The 22263-nt window shown below is 41.9% G+C and overlaps 1 protein-coding gene across 7 annotated transcripts in view; it reads left to right on the plus strand.

Moving 5' to 3' along the window:
* The window catches only part of SPATS2L (spermatogenesis associated serine rich 2 like), a 188938-nt gene that overhangs the window by 62090 nt on the left and 104585 nt on the right, over positions 1–22263 (plus strand). Inside the window, exon 1 of one of the 7 annotated variants that reach the window (XM_006059329.4) lies at positions 14405–14598. The exons of 5 other annotated variants lie outside the window; for them this stretch is intronic. The gene's annotated coding sequence lies outside the window, so the exon portion shown is untranslated. Of the gene's footprint in view, positions 1–14404; positions 14599–21678; positions 21836–22263 lie in introns of those variants that run through there. One more of the 7 variants, XM_006059332.4, reaches the window with a different exon arrangement.

Genomic DNA, 22263 nt, shown 5'->3' on the forward strand with positions numbered 1-22263 from the left:
TGAAGCTTTGGTGGGGTGGTGGAGAAAGAAACTCCCAGCAGTGGTAGTGAGGAGAAAAGGGCCAGCTGCCAAGCACCCTGGTGAGGGAGGGGCAGTCCCAAGTGGGCTGCCATTCCAGAAAGACACTCCAACTTAGAGCCTGACTGTGCTGAGAACAATGAACTTGGATTGTTTTCTTTTTTTAACTTAAGGACTCTGTGTGTGTGTGTGTGTGTGTGTGTGTGTGTTCATTCTTGTTTTGCTGGTTTTTTTTTTTTTTTAATGACTGACAAAATCCCACTGAAATGAGACTCCTCACAATGTAGCATTCACTGACTTGCTTCATTAAGTCAGTTGGGTTGAGCCTAGTGTGAATGAAGTGAAGGCCACAGGTTTTTCTCTCTTTGTTGAGTCAGTTGTTTTCACAGAGAACAGCTTTTGCATTATCACAGGAAAAGAAACCAGTGGAACTGTACCCTTACTACTTAAGTGCTAAAACTATGTATGTTTACATGTGGTTATCTTTGAGTCTTTGCAGCATCATGGAGAAGGCGATGGCACCCCACTCCAGTCTGGTGGGCTGCAGTCCATGGGGTCGCACAGAGTCGGACATGACTGAAGCGACTTAGCAGCAGCAGCAGCAGCATTGTAAAATAGATATTACTACTCTCACTTCTTGCTAAAGAAGGGGGTGTATCTTCACAATATCACTATGAAATAAATAAATAGATATCATAACCCCCATTTCCAGCTGAGGCCCCAGGGGTCCGGAGGATGGCTTCTGTACTGGCTTGACTGGGACAGCGATGTGACCCACTGTGTGGGGCTGCTGCTAGCTGGTTGCCTGGGCAGGCCCTTTCCATTGAGGCCTTGTTTCAAAACCTAATTTTTAGTCTTGCTGGTCCATACACTGGACTTTTTCTGTGAGCTCAGAGATACCCAAACTCTATTGATATTCTTGGGCTAACATAGTTTTTCTATGGATGATGGATCAGCCAGAAAGCTTATGTCTTTATTAATATGGCATTTCTTCTTTCTAAGGACCAGGAAAGACATCCTCTTTCCAAAATCAAGGGCTCACAGACTTCTCTTGCCCTTCATCCAGTCTGATCCCCTCAGTGCCCCTGAGTTCTTCCTCAAATATGCATCCGGCCATTTCACTCCCTTGAAGGACCACTCAGGGACACCTTGCTCCCCTCAGGTTAAAGCTGAAGCTCCATTACTTAAGTCACAAACCTTTCTCTCTTTGGAGTCATCTCTTCTCTCTTCACTCAGTTTTAGGGATATTGAACACCTCCGTCAGGCCTGAATCTTTTTTGCATGTGTGCTTTGGTTTATTCTGGTCCCTTTGCTAAGATCATAGTCTTCCTAGTTTTTTCCTCTTCACTGTAACCCATTTATCTGTCTATTTCAGGGCACAACATAGACCTAGCATCCATCTGGAAGCTTCTCCTGATCCTCCTAATCTCAGTTATTTGCTCCCACCCTCAAGTCAAAGTCATCTAATAAAACTTGTGCTTCCTCTATAATAGTTTGTGTTGAATTGTGTCCTGTTTATCTATCTGGTAACCCTCACCAGAATCAAAGTTCTCTGAGGCCGGGTCCATCTTTCATTCACTATTACTTTTCTACCTTGTACTTGTCACAGCCTGCATATTCAGGAAGTGCTTAATAAAGTTTTCTTGAATGAATAGAGAATGAAAGACCTCTGTTGAAGCCTTTGCCTTGCCACTTTCTAGTGTGTGACTTTTGCTTTATATGTAGGAAACTGTAGGCTCTCAGTTTCCTCATTTATGAAAAGAGAAATTTCATTGAGATGATATGAAATTCTTTCCAATCATGAACATGTTGGGATTCTAATGCAACTCGTTAGCCATCCAGAAGCTATAAATCAGTAGTCAGTCACATCTTGCAAATGATAAGTTGGGAGCATTGCCACAGAATTCATTTCTTGAACATGGATTGATTATTTCACTTCACCCACTTATATGTATATTAATGGTCATTAGATTCATACCTGTTCTTGTGTTGATTTTTCTGTCCTTAACTCAAGGGCTTATTTTCTGCTGGAATACTCTCTGCATCTATACTGATAGAAACATCTGAAAGGAGCCTTTTAAGCCTGAGAAAATGATAAATTCTGTTTATGTTCACTGTTTTGTTCTTATGTCCACTAATTTTTTACCTAGAGGGGCTTAATGAAATCTTTTACTGTACTAATAATTTCAAGTGAAGGTAATTAAATAAGCCATTATATGAGAACAGCACTATCAAATAAGAAAAAGATCTTCAAGTTTTGCTGATTTTTTTTGTTTTTGATGAACTTGAGTTGGTAATGGACATAATACCATATATTAACAATGTGGAATATTTGATATGAAAATGAAAGGGAAAAAGAGAACTACCAACATGCCAGCTATAAGAATATGAATATGAAATGTTAATCATTGCAGTGACTCACACATGATGTCTGCTGGGTTATCCCTTATGCGGGAATCCATGTCAAACTACAAGACTGCATTTGAGCTTAAACATTTTGGAGGCTGCTTCCACGTACATTCTTAGTGCTTATTACCATAGGAATCAGAATCTTACCATGTCTCAAGTACATCTTGCTACTAAATTAAACATGTTTAGGTATTTCATTAATATTTATGTGTAGTAATCTGAAGTAGTAATTTACTAAGAGTTTCTATAGGTGCAATTGCTAAGTTGCTTCAGTCGTGTCCGACTCTGTGTGACCCCAGAGATGGCAGCCCACCAGGCTCCCCCGCCCCTGGGATTCTCCAGGCAAGAACACTGGAGTGGGCTGCCATTTCCTTCTTCAATGCATGAAAGTGAAAAGGGAAAGTGAAATCGCTCAGTCGTGTCCGACTTTGCGACCCCATGGACTGCAGCCTACCAGGCTCCTCCGTCCATGGGATTTTCCAGGCAAGAGTGCTGGAGTGGGGTGCCATTGCCTTCTCCGTAGGTGCAATTAATTTTTCCTAAAATTTGCTCTCTGTTTCCTGGTAATTATGACTAACTCAAGACTTAAAAGCTGAATTTCAAAATTCTTTCTTTTATTTTTTTTCCAAGTGTGCAGCGTGAACCTTGCTCCCGCTGACCTGGGCCGCGCCCTGCTCACCCCTCAAAATTATTTCTTAACCTTACTACGAAGCCTTGCTCAATTCAATGTTATTAAAATGATATACCTGATGGGTTAAGACAGCAATAACATAAGTATTCTAGGTAAACTCACTATAAATATATTTTATTTTCTGTTTTTAACTGAAAGTTGTCTTGTCCAATACAGAATTTCTTTTATCTTTGGACAAAACTGTATATGGCTAGTTTATAGACTAATTACCATCAGGGTTCTTTTCCTCTTTCTTTTCCTCTTACTTTTATATATTGTTGCTTATGTAGCAATCCATGATGATCTCTGACCTTGTGGCTCAGCAAAGCCTGCTTCCAGGTCAGCTGGCCATGACCTTGTTTGGACAGGGCACAGTCTTTTAGCAGCACATCAGGAGAACACCAAAGACAAATGCATTTGTTGTTCCTCTACTTACAAGTTACTCTAAATCACAACCAGTGAAAATGATTTAATGACTCAAATACTTGGTACAAAAACCTTGATGAAAATCTATATTTTTAAGAAAGTTAGAGTGTATCTTTATTTCATGTGGAAAATTGTGGTGGTTTATTTGAAACAGCTTTTGCATTTTATTATAGGTTACTTAAATTACTTTTTAAAAAGTAGGCTAGACAGATTAACAAAGTAGTGCTCATATTTACATGTCCTACACTCCAATACTTTGGCCACCTCATGCAAAGAGTTGACTCATTGGAAAAGACCCTGATACTGGGAGGGATTGGGGGCAGGAGAAGAAGGGGACGACAGAGGATGAGATGGCTAGATGGCATCACCGACTCAATGTTCATGAGTTTAGGTGAACTCCAGGAGTTGGTGATGGACAGTGAGGCCTGGCGTGCTGCGATTCATGGGGTTGCAAAGAGTCAGACACGACTAAGCAACTGAACTGAACTGTTGAAAGTGAATTCCAATTTTTATGCTAAACATAGGGTATATGGATAAATAAAGTATAGTTCAAATCTTGAAAGTTACTCATCATTTTGATGATCAACTGAATATTCTAAATTTGGCCATATTCTTTTAAAATGTTAATTATTTCCATCACTAATGTCAGTGATTCTTGATGATGGGTGGTGAGGGTCTATTTTGTTTTATTATTATTATTTTTAATGAGTGATATGGGTTTTAAATTTTTAATTAATTTATTTATTTCATTATTGGCTGCGCTGGCTCTTTGCTGCCTGTGGGCTTTCTCTAGTTCTGGCAAGCAGGGCTACTCTCTGGTTGCGATGCCCAGGCTTCTTACTGCAGTGGCTGGTCTTGTTGCAAAGCACAGGCTTTAGAGCATGCAGGCTTCAGTAGTTGAAGCGCATGGGCTCAGTATTGCAGTTCCTGGGCTCTAGAGCATGGGCTCAGTAGATGTGACTCGCAGGTTTATTTGCACCACAGCATGTGAAGTCTTCCCAGACCAGGGATTGAACCTGTGTCCCCTGCACTGGCAGGTGGATTCTTTACCACTGGACCACCAAGGAAGTTCAGGACTGTTTTATAAACCATGTAGTATGCTGTCTTGTAGCTCTGATTTTTTAGATTACTTAATTTGAAATTTCAAATAGCATTAAAGGAAAATAAGAAAGGTTTTCATTATCAGAAGATTGAGAAACCTGTTTTAACTAATCTGCAGTTAAGAAAAAGTTGGTCCATGGCAGTATTTTTGATGGAGAATAAACAGAAGGAAATGAGTTGTTCCCACGGAGCAGGAATCCAGACGTTCTATGAGAGTCAGAAGTGTGAATAGCCAAAAACGCAGGGAAGGACGTGTTTGGAGAAGTTAAAAGGAAGCAGGAAAGAATACAGTGCCCAGAACAGTTCTTTGCACATAGCAAGCACTCAATAAATAGTTTTGTACAAATAAATGAACTTAGACTACCCAACCATATGAAGCAGGCGTCTAATTTTCTTCTGATGTAGAGTACAGAAGTGACACAAAGGTAGTTAGTAGGGGTGTGGAGAGACTTAAGCTCTTTGGGCATCACTAGAAGTCTTATTCATGTTTAAATGAAGACAAATCTTAGATACCAGTTTACCTAACTGACATTTTCATCTTTAGAAAGGTGAAGAAGGGCTTCACTGGTGGCTCAGTGGTAAAGAATCTGCCTGCCAATGCAGGAGATCTGGGTTCAACCCCTGATCCAGGAAGATCCCACATGCCACAGAGCCACTAAGCTGGTGCGCTACTGTTGAGCCTGTGCTGTGGAGCCCGAGAGCCGCGGCCACTGACGTCTGCTCAGCCTTGAGCCCGTGCTCCGCCACAGGAGAAGCCGCCACGATGAGAAGCCCATGCGCCACAGCCAGAGGCAGCCCCCACTGTCTACAACTAGAGAAAAGCCTGTGTGGCAATGAAGACCCAGCACAGTCAAAAATAAACACAAATTTTAAAAAGAAAAGAAAAGAAGATGAAGGAAATGTCTATTTGGGGATCAAATTTTAACCAAGAAGAGATTGCTTGGTGAAATAGAAGTGGAAAGAATGTGTGTCCATTTATTCAGCAGATATTCAGTGGGCACCTGCTGTGTTCAGGCACTCGGAAGACAGTGGCCATGATGTCATCTTAGCTTTTGTGATAACCAGGGAGCAGGTGACATACATGCTGTGGACTTTAGGAGGGAAATTTCAAATAATCAAAGAAATAGATGTGATTCTATAGTCTGAGACCCTAAAAGAGAAGATGACAAAGGAAATGAGAAACCCAACCCTTAAATTCAGATTAGGGCCCTTTCTATGTGCTCCCGAAGCTCCTCAAAACCCCTTGACAAGTCCAGTGTCAGGCTCAATCATAATTCCCCCGCACTCATCTCTACTCTGAAGCTTTAAGCTTTAAGAACTTACCTGGTGGCTCAGATGGTAAAGAATCTGCCTGCAATGCGAGAGACCTGGGTTCGATCCCTGGGTTGGGAAGGTCCCCTGAAGAAGGAAAAGGCTATCCACTCCAGTATTCTTGCCTGGAGAATCCCATGGACGGAGGAGCCTGGTGGGCTACAGTCCATGGGGTTGCAAAGAGTTGGACGCGACTGAGCAACTAACACTTTCACTTTAAGCTTTAAGAAAGCAGGGTTGCATCTCTCACACTTATCTTTGTATCCTAGCAAATAGGACAGTACCTGGCACACAGCTTACACTCACACACCCACATATACTCACACCCACAATTCATTATATATATAATGAAGTAAGTAGTAAACAATACTGAAATTCTGATAATATAATCCTGAATATTTTTCTAGATTATCAAAGATAATGTACACCTTCACACACACATTCCAAGTCTAACAGTTCAGTTTTTTGAATGATTAGAATTAAAGGGTTAAAAGTTCTAACTAATGAGGAAAAGAAATGGCTGCGGCTACAAAGGACATGCTCAAAGTAACTCACAATATAAAAGACCATTTCAAGAAGAATGCAGGGAGAGGCAAATAACACAGAACAAATACCAAAGAGAGAGATAATCCCATTAGAATAGTGTCAGGAAGCCTAAAGTCCAGAGTGAGCTGAAGTATGTTAAACATTCTAAAAACAACAAAAGAGACTTAAAAGGCTGGCAAGGAACAATGCTACAGAAAATGACGGTGACAGAATAAGCCAAACATAGAAAACTGGGATGCTTGTGATGTTCAGTACTATGCCCATTTTTGCTAATGACATAGTTATTATTTCTGTCAAGACTGGGATACTTTTATTGTTGTTTTTTTTTTTTTGGTAGACTTTCGTTTTACTTTTGTAGAAAAAAAGAACAAGAAATGGATAGGACTTCTGATGAGAAAAACGAAAGGCTATTCATCTCTTCCTATTTTTGCCTTTTAATCAAGGATCATGATTTCTCACCTGGTAGGACAGAACAAAATGTAAAGAAGAGGGAATTGAGGCCCACAGCCGTGAAACACCAGATCCTTAGCTCTTTGGTGTGGATCGGGGTCTCCTGGCCCAGGCTGTAGCCTGAGAACACTCACGCCTGTAACTGTCCCACTCCAGCCAGCCGCCTTGGAGGCATTTGTGAATGGAAAACCCCCCAAGTGCCTGGTGATTGACAAAAAATAGAAAATATGAAATCCCAGGAAAATTCAAAAATTTATTCTGAAACTTTTGAGAACACTCAGAAAAGAAAGAGACAACCATTAGGCACCAAGAAGTCAAGCAGGACTAAATGATTTTCCTGTTCACTAGAGTAACTAGAATGCAAGATGAAGAAAATGTGGTAGGTATGGTGTATATGGATTTCATCCAGGCAGTTTTCACAACATCTCAAGATCCTATTATGAATTTAATGAGAACTATGAACTGAATAACAGAAGAGTCAAGTGGATTCACAGCTAGGTTTGCATAACCAAGCCCAAGGAGTGCTAAAGAATGGGTCCATGTGATCAAAGGGTGATCTATAGACATCTACTTGTGTTATTCTCTAGATCCTTTATTAATGACTTGAATGATGATTACTCTGATAAAAATAATAGAAATAAGAAACATCTGTTGAACTCTTCTGTTACTCTGTATGTATTCATTTATGTAAAACAATAGTCCTATATAGTTGAGATTTTTATCTCCACTTTACAAATAAGCAGCACAGAGGGTTGAAGTAACTTCCTCAAGGTCACACAGATTATAGGTGGCAGAACTGAGATTCAAGCCCAGACGGTTTACTTAATGGCATAAGTTATATGAATTATATCCATCAATATGTGGATGACCAAAGTGAAATGTGAGGCTTCGCAGGTGGTTCAGTGGTAAAGAATCCACTTGCCAAACAGGAGACATGGGTTCGATCCCTCGGTCGGGAAGATCCTCTGGAGAAGGAAATGGCAACCCAGTCCAGTATTCTTCCCTGGGAAATCCCACAGACAGAGGAGCCTTGCAGGCTGTTGTCCATGGGATCGCAAAAAGAGTTGGACACAGCTTAGCAACTATAAATAAAAAACAACAAAGTGAAATGTACAGGTATGTAAAGTTAGAGCTTTGGTGCCCCCACCCCCAAAATAATAATAGAATGGAAAAATTAGCCCAGTAAATAAAGATAAAATTAATTTGAGCCAAATGTAAACTCATACACTCAAGTTCCAAATAAATCAACTGCAAAAGTAAAGATTGGAAAGTTAGGACTTATAGCAAATCAGGAAGTCTTGGGAGTTTCATTTAATATTGGCTCACTATGACCAATGAATCAGAGAAGGCAATGGCAACCCACTCCAGTACTCTTGCCTGGAAAATCCCATGGACAGAGGGGCCTGGTGGGCTGCAGTCCATGGGGTAGCTAGGAGTCGGACATGACTGAGCAACTTCACTTTCACTTTTCACTTTCATGCATTGGAGAAGGAAATGGCAACCCACTCCAGTGTTCTTGCCTGGAGAATCCCAGGGACGGGGGAGCCTGGGATTCTATGGGGTCGCACAGAGTTGGATACGACTGAAGCGACTTTGCAGCAGCAGCGGCATGACCAATGAATAGTGTGATTGTCAACAATATGCAATCTTAGAGCAAAATTTAAAATCATTGTTCTTTTTCCCATTAATAATTTTCTACCCCATTTGACTTTTTTATTTAACCAAGTCAACTTTCCATTTTTGACTCTAGTTCTAGGGAATACTAAGGTTTTTCAATTTAGTGGAATGAACCCACTAAATAATTTTTAAATGAGTCCCTTTATTTGCATTGAACCAAAACAATGGCAGCAGACTAGTGGAATAAGCAGAAGCTTGGCAGTCAGTCCCGGAGGTTGAGTCCCCTTCTTGCTATTAACTGGCTCTGGGACCTTGGCCTTAAAGTCTCAACACCCAGTTCCCTCATCTAGAAGATGGCAACAATAACACCTACCTTGCAGGAACATCCTGAGGACTCAGGAAGTAGACATAAAGAGATAAAATTATATGGCATGGTGCCTGAGGGGGTTTCGTTTTCTTCACTATTGTAGCCCCAACAAGTAGGCTGGTGCCTGACACAGAAGGTGCTAGGCAGTGTTTTCTAAGTGAATACCTAATGAATGAATATGTTCAGTAAAGGATGAAAGTGAAAGTCATTAAGTCGTGTCTGACTCTTTGCAACCCCATGGACCATGCAGTCCATGGAATTCTCCAGGCCAGAATACTGGAGTGGGTAGCCTGTCCCTTCTCCAGGGGTTCTTTCCAACCCAGGGATCAAACCTCCCACATTGCAGGCAGAGTCTTTACCAGCTGAGCCACAAGGGAAGCCCAAGAATACTGGGGTGGGTAGCCTATCCCTTCTCCAGGGGATTTTCCTGACCCAGGAATTGAACCCGGGTCTCCTGCATTGCAGGCGGATTCTTTACCAACTGAGCTATCTGGGAATAGCAGTGTTATCATGAGAAGTCTTTTTAAAGCAACAGACTGATTATTCACAGATTTGAAGAAGGGGAATGCTTTGTCATAACTAAATTTATTTTTTCCCATTATACAGCATAGCTTCAGGATTTTTTAAAAACTAAAGTAAAACTATGACCTTTAGGTCATCTTTGTAGTGTTTCCTCAATTCTTCCCCCACTTCTTCCCGGAGAAAAATGGGGTAAGGACTTCCATTCTTCTTATTTTGTCTAGTCAGATATTATTTGAAAGCTTGAAATGAAAAATGAAACCAAGTTAAGTCTGGCTGATAGCCATTCAGAAATAGATTTTTTTTTCTAAGTAGATTAATTTTCAGAGACATTTTCCTCTTTAAGACTTCCTCATTTTTAAAAGAAGCATTCAGTAAAACAACAGGAATATGTTTCCAGTGTCTAATTATCTCTTTTTCAAGGCTGAATTTGGTAAATTACATAGTATTAGCCGTTGGTCATCTCCCAGGTAAAAAATAAAACCAAATGATCTTTAATATAATTTATGACTTTCTTTCCTAGAGCTAAGTGAAACTCGGCTTCATAGCTTTTGTTTGTTTGCAGGCCTTTCGTGTTAGTCAGATTAAAACTAATGTTTTTACAAAACTGTAAGGACAAAGAATCAAGTTGAACTGGTTTAAAAAAAACAACAAAATTCCAGTGTTTGATTCAGCATTTCAAGAATAGCAGAGAAAATAGAGTCTGGTTTCTGACAGTGGGGTGGGATGAGGAGTTGGGGTGGGGTGGGAATGAGAAGGAACTCTCCCAGTTGCTAAAAGGAAAACGAAACAAGGATGTTATCTCTTCGCTGTTACGAACAGGACAAGCGTATAATTGAAACCAAAGCACATAACACCTTTTCACACACTGCCTTCTGATGTCATCTAATTACTTACTGCCTGCTAATCTTATCTCCTTCAGGAGCCTATCTTAAAATTACGCTGAGTTACCATTAGTTAAACACATCTCATCTAGCCAAAACACATATGGACTCCCAGTAAATATTTGTTGAGTTTTGTGGACTGCACAGGTGGGTTTTCTTTTTGGCCTCATGCATGGCTGACTCATTTATGCCAGAGAGGTTTTGGTTTTGCTCTTTCTCTTACCTGAAATGCCATTCGCATCATTGGCAGTACTTTCTCAAAGCAGTGCAGAAGAGCACCTCTTCTCCCCTGATTAACCCACCTAAACTGAAGCCATCTCACCCATCGAGAAGCCTGTTTTATAAACATGGTTGTAGTCATTTCAGAATGATTTAAGATTCTAATTTCTCTTGGCTCTGGCATCACTCATACCCCTACAATATACACACCTCAGGAATAGGCATTGAGTCTTATTTCCCACAGCAATACACACAGGCACACCTCTACACATGCAGTGTCCACCCATGGAAGCAAAGGATGTGTTCTACAGCTGGGTAATGAAATGTTTAACATTAGTGAAAAAAGCCAGACAGCCCTGATTGTTTGTCTCTATCAGTCTGCCAAGAATGGGTATAAATGGAATCAAGGCTGTGAGAGATGGATTTTTTTCATCAGATAAGTTATCAAAACCTAATACATTTACACCTCAAAATTGCTTTAAAGTAGATTGGGTGACTAACAGAAAGTCTTTCAAAGGGAAGTAATATATGGTATTATATTTATTTGAGAGACCTGTACAATATTTGAACTACTGTACAAAAACCAGTTTTGAATCATTCAGTCTTTAGAAAAATGATTTGGAAGAGATTAAACTATATATCGCTGTGGCTTATAGACAGTCATAAGCATTTGGTACCTTCCAGACTTCACCCAGTGTGAGTTGAGCCATAGGCAGGCTGGGACTCAGAGCAAGGTGTATGCTTTCAGGCCTTTGATTGTTGTACACTAAAGAAATAAGCAGACAGTTTGTGAGAAGGTTTACAAAGAACCCATAGTGTGCATAAGGGTATCAACAGCAACGAAAATCCATATGTATAGGTGGAGTTAGAGAGTATTTAATGGTGAGGTTAGTGGTTAAATGTGTTTAGCATTGGGCTAGAAACCACTCTTTTTTCCTCATATTCCATAGAAAAGATACATTTTCAGACAGAGCTTTGATGGAGGTGAACGGGAGGGCTAGTCTAGCTACCTGATTATCCTGCATACAAGTCTCTGAGTTAAGAAAATAAGTAGGAGATGTTGGGGAAGTTACCTGGTTAAAGACATGGGATACATGGGGTCCAATATGGGAAGATAGAGAGGGCTTCAGTGTCCATGACTCGCTGGAACACTGCTGGGTTGGAGATAAGTGGGGAGAAGGAGAAGGAGTGGATTGGAGTGTGTGTAAGTGAGGTGGCTAGAGTGGCATTTGACACCGCTTGTTTTAATGATGACAACGCTTGTTTTAAGTGATTCCCCAATACTTGATGTTGAAACCTGGGGAATAAATCATTGCAACCAAGAAAAAAATAAAAGTGAGAAGACATTTATTCCTCTTCTGCCACATGTCTTTATTGAACATTTCAAAGGTCAAGGACACTCTCCTAAGTACTTTGGAAAACAGAAAGGAGAAATTGAATTGGTCAGAGACAGGCTTTTTAAAAGGAAGGGATTCTTTCTGTAATTCATTTTTAAAAGTACTTATTAATTTTCCCAAAACAGCATATATTTCAGTTGGCAAATTTTTATTTTTTATTATAGCTAGAAATTGAAATAAAATTTGCTAAGGCAGTGAATATGATGTCTAGAATTTTGAACCTATCAGTCAAAATGAGTTTTATTATCTGTGATTGCATTAGAATAAATTCAAGGACATTAAAATTATGTTAATTCTCTCTTTTATCCATCTTGAGACAATTACCTAAAATCAGCACGTATCAAAGGAGATTTCATAATTTTTAGGCTGTTCTGTTATTAGCTCTAAGACTTTATTTGAACTTTGTCCTTTCCGTGTTATAGCTGCTCATTGCCCTCTGAAGACAAGAACCTTGAAGGTCAACTTGGTCACTAGAGCACTGACCACACCTGCCAACACAGGGCAGGAAAGTGTGACCTGGCATGGGTTTCTGAGTCATTCTACAAAGAAGAGGTGTTCTAGTCTTGGATTTACTTTTGCTTATGCTGAAATTTTAAGAACATGATAAACAAATGGCTCTGTGGACACCGAGCCCTGGGAGTCTCTCAGGATGCTGCAGTCAGGCCTCAGCCTTGTGCCGCCACCCACAGCTCCCTGGAATTGCCCTTTGCCTCATTTAAAGTGGCAGCATCCGTGGCGAGGGAAGGGTGTATCTACATGAGGGCAACTTGTGCTCAAAAGATTGTGTTTCAAGGACCAGCTCCATCACTGGCCAGATGCATGACCATAGCCTTTTATGGCATAGTTTTTCACCTGCAAAGTGAAGATGGAGGAAAGCAACCACATATGCTTTGGAGGAATTGATGAGATTATTTATCTATTTAGATTTATTTTATAGTGCATAATGTGCCCCAAGCACTGTTTTAATCACTTGAAAAATATGAACTCATTTCATCTTCATTACTACACTCAGAGGTAGTTACTATAAATAGCCTCAGTTTACTGATGAGGAAATGAAGGTGTAGAGAGGTTGAGTAACTTACCTAGGTCCCCAAACCAGTAAGAGGCAGAGTTGAGATTCAAACTTGGTAAATTGCAGTTACTTATTTTCTATCATAAGAAGATAAAGAAGAATCTGAATAGCAGAAAATGGGCAGTGTTTCCTCTTTGTGATCATTTAGGGGACCCTGATTCTGTGGCAAATAGATGGGGGAAATGGAAACAGTGACAGACCGTATTTTCTTTGGCTCCAAAATCACTGTGGACGGTGACTGAGGCCATGAAATTTTAAAAGATGCTTGCTCCTTGGAGGAAAAGCTATGACAAACCTAGACAGCATATTAAAAAGCAGAGACTTCACTTTGCCAGTACAAAGCTAAATCAAAGCTATGGTTTTTCCAGTCGTCATTAAATAAGGCTGAGCACCAAAGAATTGATGGTTTCAAACTGTGGTGCTGAAGAAGACTCTTGGGAATCCCTTGAACAGCAAGGGGAGATCAAACAAGTCAATCCTAAAGGAAATCAACCCTGAATATTCATTAGAAGAACTGATATTGAAGCTGACACTCCAATGCTTTGACCACCTGATTCGAAGAGCTGACTCACTGGAAAAGACCCTGATGCTGGGAAAAATTGAAGGTGGGAGGAAAAGGGGGACGACAGAGGATGAGATGGTTGGATGGCATCATTGACTCAATGGACATGAGTTTGAGCAAATTCCTGGGGATGGTGAAGGACAGGGAAGCCTGGTCTGCTATACCTCATGGGGTCGTGAAGAGTTGGACATGACTGAGCGACTGAACAACAAACACCAAAGATATTGTGTGTCTGGTGACTATGGGACCATAATTAATGCAGACACCCCTGCCACAGGGCTGGCTATGAAGCTCTCTGGCTGACTGCCTGGGACTGGTTAGTGAGACGATGGGGACAAAGAGAGGCCTGAACCTAAGGAGAAATAGTGCCTTTCTCAGAATGTGTTGAATTTACGAGTGATTTTTCTTTCTTTTTTTTTTTTTTTTAAATATCAAACCAGCAAACAAACATATATAAGACTAAGGTGCCTGTTGGTGGCACAGGCCTGACAGGCAAGAAAGCCTTCTCTCTTCTGAGTTCCAATGGTTATCCCCACCCCCAAGCTCCTCACACTGGCTTTTCATTGGTAAAATCCACTTTAAAAAACTTCATTCCTATGGGTGAGAGCATCACCCCAAATAAAATGTATATACCCCTGGACACAGTAGTACCTTATTCATTGGGTGTAAGATTAGCTGGCAGTTGCCTCCAGTTAGGTCTGGAGCCAGGAACAGGTTTTAGAACAGGGAGGAGGTGCAGGGTGAGGAATGTTTGCTGATTGATTGACCTGCCTATCCTGGTGTCACAGGAAGATTAGAAGCCCTTAACTGACTCACATTCTCAGAAACTGACCTTTGGAAGGATGACTGTGGTCCCGCCTGCACTGTCTCTGAGTCTCTGGGGCAGTCGGTGTAAAAGTTCCAAGTTCAATCTTACAGCTCTGCCTTCCCCAAGTGGAGAAGAACGAAAAACTGAGCATTCGCTAACAGAGGCCTGAAAGCCAGAGCGCGGGGCAGTTTTACGTAAAGGAAACAAGCATTTTCGCAGAAGGTGAGTCCCTCCAAGCCTCAGGTGTCCTCAGCCACCATCCCACCCCTGGTTATCCAGCCACCACACTCAGGATCCTGCTACTTACCCAGTCTCTGACTCTACCTGAGTCACACTGTTAATATGACTGGACACAGTAAAAGCAAGTTGCTAAAGGTGGTCAGTTCAGGGGAAAGGCTTATCTGTCTGTTGAGAAAGGCAACCAAGCCGGGCATGGGAAGCCCTGATTTGGACACCTTACCAAGTGAGTCGAGGTGGATTTTGTGAGAAAGGCTTAGGAGCAATGGTACTGGGTTGGGGAAGGAGGCATGAGAGGGTCCGGCTGCCTCTAGTTCTCTTCTGCCTCAGTTCCCTAGCATTTCTCTCCCAGCAGATGCCGTCATAGCGTGTTTTGATTCAGTCGGTGCCAGGGGCAAATGTTTCAAGGAAGTAGGAGGGACCTGACTTTCTCCGCTACTTTGAGAAAACCATTCAGTGTTTACTAGGAGGGTGCTGACTTAATGAAGCAAGAATATTGTGAGTTCCTTAGAAGAAAGGTTTTTGGAACCAGAATATGCTCTGGAGAGATGGTGGCTTTCTTTACCAGATGTTTATTCCGTGACAAATGAGACCACTTCCCTGAACTGGCGGTGAAGGTAGAGCTTTGTTTGCCAGGTTTTGTTAGTACTTTTCTTTGCCAGGCCAGAGCTATAGTGCAGAACCACAGCGCGTGTTTTCTTTGGAGATGGGTATCAGTGTTTCCCTTCAAGATTTGCTGTAAAAACAAGCCGACTTCCAGCCCACCCCCTCTGCAAGTCTGCCCCTAACCCTCTGATGAGACTGGCTAGCTGGGTTGATCGCAACCCCAGTGGTGCTCTGCCCCAAACCTTAAGCCAGTTCAATTCCAGGTCTAATTTCCTGAGTCCACATACTGCTTTCCTCCCCCACCTCCTCTTTTCCGTATTTTTGCTTGTATATCTATCTCTGTCACATGGTTTAAGCTCCTTTGGGGGCAGGTATTTTTTTAGGGCTCCAGAATCACTGCAGATGGTGATTGCAGCCATGAAATTAAAAGACGCTTGCTCCTTGGAAGGAAAGTTATGACCAACCTAGACAGCATATTAAAAAGCAGAGACATTACTTTGTCCACAATGGTCCATCTAGTCAAGGCTATGGTTCTTCCAGTGGTCATATATGGATGTGAGAGTTGGACTATACAGAAAGCTGAGTGCCGAAGAATTAATGCTTTTGAACTGTGGTGTTGGAGAAGACTCTTGAGAGTCCCTTGGACTGCAAGGAGATCCAGCCAGTCCATTCTGAAGGAGATCAGTCCTGGGTGTTCATTGGAAGGACTGATGTTGAAGCTGAAACTCCAATAGTTTGGCCACCTGATGAGAAGAGCTGACTCATTTGAAAAGACTCTGATGCTGGGAAAGACTGAGGGCAGGAGGACAAGGGGACAACAGAGGATGAGATGGTTGGATGTCATCACCGACTCAGTGGACATGGGTTTGGGTAGACTCTGGCAGTTGGCGATGGACAGGGAGGCCTGGAGTGCTGCGGTTCATGGGGTTGCAGTGTCAGACATGACTGGGCAACTGAAATGAACTGAACTGAACTCCTGGAGTCAGGAGGTCTGAGTTCAGATCCCAGCTCAGGCACTTGCCTGCAGTGTGACTTAAGGAGCTCACCGTTTTGTGCTCACATTTCTTTCTCTATAAAATGAAGGTTAACATACTCCACAGGGTCTTTATGAGAATTAAATGAGTTCATACTTGGGAAGTGCCCAAGTTCATACTTGGCTATACAGGAAAGTATGTGCGTGTGTTAGTTGCTACATCGTGTCCAACTCTGTAACCCACCAGGCTACTCTATCCATGGAATTCTCCAGGCCAGAATACTGGAGTGGGTAGCCATTCCTTTCTCCAGGAAATCTTCCGGACCCAGGGATCAAGCCTGGATTCTTTACAGTCTGAGCCACCTGGGGTTTACAGGAAGAGTTCCATAAGTGTTATTTTGTGACCATTGCCAGCATTCTCCGTAGAGCCCAGCATGTAGGTGTTTAGTAAATGTTTGTCAGATATTAAGAAAAAACTTTGTGTAGGAATTGCCATAGCTGGGTAAAGAGCTGGGGGAAAGGGAAAAAAAAGAGAAGGCTTGTTATTTCCTTTTCAACATTTGGGGAGTTGGTGTGAGGTGCTTTGGTGCTCAGGGGTGTGAGGAGAACTATGCTTGATCTTTTGTCTGAAAGCTTCTGGGGTTTGGGATTTGTTCCGTGGGCAGTAGAGGGGTGGTGGGCAAGACGGTGTGATCTGTGGGCAGACAGCTTATTATAGCATGCTTGGAGAGAATGGATTTATTCTTCCGAACCTCGAAACGCCAGCCACTTCACCTTTCCCAAGGCATCTCTGAGGATGGGCCTGTTGTAAAGACTTGAGCTGACATCATTGCATCTTGAAAGAACGGAGCATAATTGAATTGCTGATACAAGTGGGTACTTGCACTGGGCCCCGCTCACCCACATCTCTATGGAAACACATGTTTGCTTGAAAGCCCAGCAATCAGAAGCAGAGTCTTCCAGGAGCCAGCATTGGGTCACTTTTAGAAAAAGGCATTTATTTATATTCTCGAGCTGTCAGAGACCTATGCAATGAAATAATTTCAAATTAAATAGAAAAATCAGGCCACAGATGAATGCTAATAGAGCCTGCCATGCACCCTCCCCCTGTGCTCTCAGGGGCCTGAGATCTACGCGTTTATTTTAGCTGTCCTTTGCTCTTTTGCTCCTATTTGCATTCTGCTGCAGTGAGTGAGGAGGTGGTTTGGCACTTTATGTAAAAATGGTTAATCTTCATTCATACGCATTTGCCGGTACTAAAATGGAAAATGCAAAGCTGGGCTCGCCATCAAGTCTGCTTTGTGCTCTCCCAGACCACTCTGTGTGTGCAGCGTGTACAAGGGTGTGCAATCCAGATGACTCTGCCTCCTCTACAAGCACCCGGGGCTGTTGAGTCAAGACATTCTCTCAGAAAGGTCTGAAACTTGCATCAGCCCATCTTGCCCTGGATGTGCTCAAGTGATATCCTAAGTGATTGGAAGCTTTTATCTGCCTCTGGAAGCAGGATTTTTCAAATAAGTATTGACTGTTAATGACCTGTTTAAAGAAAACATTCAATTTTCTTTCTTCCCCCTACAAAGAACTTAGTAGGCAGTGACATTTCTAAACCAAAGGCTAACCCTGCTTTTCAAAAGAGGGAGAGACTGGGCTTTTAAATGTGAATTTTTTTTTCCCCTGACATTTGCCCCTAAAATGCTTTTCCGTGAAGCTGTTCTAACAGTGGGTTTAGTCCACTGAAGTGTCTTTGAATAAAAATGCAACCTTGAGATCTTTTTTCCCCCTCCAAATTAAACAAAAAACATCTAGGTTAGGAGTCTTCATATGACAGTCGTATTTCAGCCACCGTTCCCTGTTTCATTGTTTATGTGTCCTCATTCCTAATAATTAAAGCAACTTTCCTCCAAGGAGCAAGGCACTGCACAAGAACCTTTATTAAACTGTGGGAATTAAACCACAGAAGAAAGAGCTGAAGTACTTGGAATATGAGAGACCTCAGTAATTACAAGACCAGATAAGGAACAGTAAAGGTGGGAGTGAAAGGAAAGAGCACAAAATGGAAGAGAGATTAAGCAATGGAAAAGTTGAGCAATGGAAAACCTGTATGTTGTTACATTTAGACAAGGTTCCAGTTTCATAGAGGGAGCACTGTTTCCCTCTTGAGCTAGCATGTCAGTCCCCTTGACTGTGCTTAGGCAACTGGACAGTTAGTCCTTGGCCAGTTTAAAGATGATCTTTACAGAGAAATAGCCAAATATATGGGAGACAGCACCCAGGTCTTTTTTTTTTTTTTTTTTAAGGTAAATTTTCAGCTTTCAGCTGCTCTGGATGCTCACTGCTCCCATCACCCCAAGGGCCCTTACAGACCTGAGTACCTGTGAGCTGAAAAGGGCCACAGAGGTCCCGTGCTCTGAAGGTTGGAGAAGATGCCATCCCAAAACATGGCTGTGGGAGTTCAGAGCATGGTACCCCCAAATATGCTGCTTTGGTGTATTTGGTGAGCTATGGGCACTGAAAAACAGCAAATACAGGAAGAGGCTTTCTTTGAATTCCGCTTTTCTGCTTAAAGACAGATCGTCCAAGAAGAACTCAGTTGCCATAAATTCCCTCCCTGGTTGGTGAAACTCCCAGGGGGCGTGTTGACTCTCATCACAGAAGAGGAGACTAGAATTGACACCACACTCAGCAGACTTTGTCACAAGCTATCATAGCTCCCATCTGCTCTTTTAAGGACCTGTTTTGTCTTTCCTAAAAATCATGTGCTGTCCCCTCAGAGGCTTGTACCCCCTCTGCTTTCCCTGTTAAGATGGTATTTATCCTGAATTCTAGGCTACCTTGGGGAGAATTCTTCACTTTCTCCTGACCATCTTCCATGTGTCCATGAGATACGGGGTTTCCCTTGTGGCTCAGATGGTAAAGAGTCTGCCTGCAATGCAAGAGATGTGGGTTTGATCCCTGGGGAAGGGAATGGCTACCCACTCCATTATTCCTGCCTGGAAAATCCCATGGACAGAGGAACCTGGCAGGCTACAGTCATGGGGTCGCAAAGAGTCAAATACAACTGAGCGATACCATGAGATATACATGTTAATAAGCATGTGTTTGTTTTTCTCGTATTAATCTGTCTTTTATTACAGGGGTCCCAACTAAGAACTCAAAGGGTAAGAGGGAAATTACTTTTCCTCCCCTAGAACTCCATCCTCATTTTTTGCAGCTGGAGACCTGAGTCCCTCATGCTATACTCTGACAACCTAGAACCTCTGCTCAGATGTTCCACCAGGACGAATGATGGCCCCATAGATAAATTTGCAGCCTCTCCCTAGATCTCTATCGAAACTCACCTGTCCTGTCTCCCATTCTCTCTTACCTGTCCTGTCTCCCATTCTCTCAGAGTACCACTCTCTGCTAAGGGCCAAATGATGGCAGTAAAGAATGAAATAAATTAATGTATGAAGTCACTCTTTCTTCAGGAGATGATAGCATGCCATAAGCTAAGTAAGAGTGTAGATATCTCTTAAGAGATTTTCCCAGCTTAGGCTTTTGCACTCTGGGAGATCATGGGGTGCTCTGTTTTGACTGAGAGGCTTTCTTCTACTTTTCCAGTCACGTCATATAATTGATTTCCTGCCCACAAGATCAGGGCTTGCCAGGTGGCGCTAGTGATAAAAGAACCCACCTGCTAATGCTGGAGACATGAGACTCCTGTTCAATCCCTGCGAGTTTGCCTGGAGACTCTCATGGACAGAGGAGCCTGGTGGGCTACAACAGGGTCACAACAGAGTCAGACACGACTGAAATGACTTAGCACTTAGCACCACAAGATCAGTCCCGATTCTTCCTCTCTGAGGCAGCCACAAGATGACGTCTCAGGATCTATGTGATCCCAACACTGTCAAGGCTGTACAAAAATTGGCTACAGAGACACTTTAATTACTTTAATTTAGAAAGATGTAGTAGTTAAACATTAGACCCTGGAATGTCGTGGCGCCTCTGGACAGCATCATAGAACCAGGAAGCAGCTTGTTGGCCAACGGCCCACTAAATGCAGCTTCTAACACTCTCATCAGAGGCAGAAGCCGCAGGAAAACAGCCATCTCTTTATAATAGGTACATTCCCGCCCATTCCCGTGCGAGTTTCGTGGTTCGCTCTGCAGTCTGTGTGTCCTGTGAATGTATAATACAAGGCATACATCACATCCCTGCCTCACTGGAGAAGGCAGTGACTGGGACTGGTTTTATTCTCCTTGCAGAGTTCTTCCTGCAGTTCATATGTAATGAGCTCCATGACTTGTTTGTGATGGTTTTGAAGTGTTTCCAGCACAGTGGCTCTGGGCTCCAGAGTCACAGTGCCTGTGCCTGAGTCCTGGCCCTGTCACTTACCATGCACCCTGGGTTAGTCACTGAACCTCTGTTGCTCAGCCTTCATGTGTATGAAATGGAGATAATCAGTTTCTACTTTATAGGGGTATAAGGGTTAAATGGATAAATTTATGTCAAGCACTAAGGAGAGTGCCTGGCACAATATTAGTGCTCCATATTTATTGCTATTATTATAATTAGTATGTTGGTGAAATGACCATTCCCTAACAAGGTAATTGGTAGGAAACCACCCCTAAGCCCCCACACCCTGTTTATCTGTCTAGGCTTCTGGAGAGTCTATTTGTTGTGTGTAGTGACTGGGATCAAAGAAGAGGCCCATTCTTAATATTCCCAGGCGGTCACAGTTTAGTCTCCGTGGGTCTGAATGCCCTGGAGGGCTGGTTGGAGCACTGACCACTGTACCCACTCCCAGAGCTTCTGATCCAGTCCTTCTGGAAATGGGCTGAGAATTTACATTTCTAACAAGTTCTCAGATGCTGCTCTTCTGGGAAGCCCACTCAAAGAGCCACTGCTCCAGGACACTGGCTTCTAGCAGATGTAAGCCACATAGGCCGTGTAAATTTTCCTAGTAGTCACAGTAAAAAAGTGAAAAGAAATGAGTGAAGTTAAATTTTAATAATGTTTTATTTAACTCAACACATCCAATATTATCATTTCAACACACGATTGTCATAAATTAGTATTGAGACAGCTTACATTCCTTTTCTTTAGCATGCCTTTGAAATCCAGGAAGTATTTTACAGGACATTCCAGTTCAGACCAGCCTGCATTCAAATCTGGCTTTGCAAGTAAATGTCATGAGTAAGTTTCTTTTTTCTGACCTCCACCCTCCCATACCAACTGACATTCTCTATTAGGTTTTTATAAATCATGGGAGGACTTTGCATAAATGACCTTGAAAAAATTGTTAAAATGATTATTAAAATTTTTTTTTCTTATGTATTTCCTCTGCCTCTAAATTCCATTCCAGAAAAATAATAGGATACCTGAGAACAGGAAAGTCAGTCTAAGAGTAGTAATAGGTTTCAGAGAAACAAAAGTGAAACTTTCATTACTGCTTACGCAGTGAAACAAGCGAAAACAGAGACTGGGCTTTCCTGGTGGCTCAGATGGTAAAGAATCCACCTACAATGCAGAAGACCCTGGTTTGATCAGAGTCAGGAGATACTCTGGAGAGGAGAATTGGCCACCCACTCCAGTATTCTTGTCTGGAGAATTCCATGGACAGAAGATCCTGGTGGGCTATAGTCCATGCAGTCACAAACAGTAAGACATGCCTGAGCAAATAACAGCTTCTTTTACACTCTTAGCTTTTTATAATTTATATGATTGCATGAGATATATTAATATATATGTAATATCTTTTTCAATTGTTCAGGTTGTTGTATATATTAACCTTCTCTGAATTGTATTAATTAGAAATGCTGAAACAAACATATGTTCCAGAATTTATACTCGTCAGGTTTATTTTTCATAAAGAATATTTCTCTTTTTTACAAACTAATAGATTTTCTGACTAGCATTAATGCATATTAAGTAAGATTTTTGCATAAGTAAGTTCAGTTTGATATAACTTTGTACATGAAGTGATTGGTGGTAACTATAGTTGTGCATTATTAATTTTACACTGGAGAAGTATACAGATGATATATTGGTGATAAACAGTGAAATTCTTTCCTTTGGGACTGATATCT

This window comes from Bubalus bubalis, chromosome 2, assembly GCF_019923935.1.
Source record: "Bubalus bubalis isolate 160015118507 breed Murrah chromosome 2, NDDB_SH_1, whole genome shotgun sequence".
NCBI classification, from domain to species: domain Eukaryota; kingdom Metazoa; phylum Chordata; class Mammalia; order Artiodactyla; family Bovidae; genus Bubalus; species Bubalus bubalis.